This window comes from Nicotiana tabacum, chromosome 20 (genome assembly GCF_000715075.1).
Source record: "Nicotiana tabacum cultivar K326 chromosome 20, ASM71507v2, whole genome shotgun sequence".
Lineage (NCBI taxonomy): Eukaryota > Viridiplantae > Streptophyta > Magnoliopsida > Solanales > Solanaceae > Nicotiana > Nicotiana tabacum.
This window is the reverse complement of record NC_134099.1, coordinates 12,550,004-12,550,866: the sequence shown is the minus strand read 5'-3', so window position 1 is coordinate 12,550,866 and position 863 is coordinate 12,550,004. Positions and strand designations below refer to the sequence as shown.

Genomic DNA, 863 nt, shown 5'->3' with positions numbered 1-863 from the left:
TATTAGGCCTAGAGCATTTACATCCATCTTAGTTAAATCATAAGACAACAAGCTTCAAGAATATGATAATAGATTTCACTAAAACAGGATTAGTGTGGTAGGCATAAAGGTCACAATAGAACACTAGAGGAATCTGAAGGGAGAACAAACAGAGGAAACTATCAAGGAATATAAAATAGCTTAAGGGTATAGGACATTTGATTTAAAATAACAGTCAACAAAGTCCCATGATAATATAATCAAACTGATTCATAAATGCTCCACCTACTGAAGCATCAACATTGGCTTTCAAGTTGTCTGCCAATCCTATGTAAAAACCTCTGTCCCAACATCTGATCCGGAATGCCATGGTGTGAACACTTAAATAGTATACTTTTGAATCTCTCCCACGTCTCTTGCAATGTTTCAGCTGGTTTCTGTCTGAAGCTTAATATCTCATCAACTTGCTTGGCAGTCTTATTGGTGGGTAGAATTTGTTCAAAAAGTGCTTGACTAATTCTCCCGTCACTGAGAATGAAAACAACAACAACCTTATTATATCCGGTGTCACGTTCAGTTGCCTTTGCATGACACAAATTGACAGGAATTTTTTTAGATGCTACTGTGGATATTCAATGTAAGACCCCGAGAACAGTCCCTTGTTCGCAACAAATGTAGCATGTTGTTTGTTATTTGAAATGATTCCGCTTGTATCTGAGGGATTGCAATTGCAGTTGCCAGATTTTCAGCGGTGGGTTATGCCCAATCATACAAAGCTGCTTCTGGCACAAGAGATGCCACACCCTGATTGTTCGGGTCATTCGCATTGTTTCTCTTGTTTTGATTGTCTATGACGTCCCCCAAATCTTGTTTGATTCATTCTG

The 863-nt window shown here is 38.5% G+C and overlaps 1 non-coding gene across 1 annotated transcript; it reads left to right on the top strand.

The window, feature by feature from the left end:
• The first annotated feature begins 342 nt into the window (after window positions 1-342).
• LOC142175009 (small nucleolar RNA R71) lies at window positions 343-449 on the top strand. Its single transcript, XR_012704206.1, has one exon. It is a non-coding gene; the product is annotated as a small nucleolar RNA R71 (small nucleolar RNA).
• The last annotated feature ends 414 nt before the right edge of the window (window positions 450-863 follow it).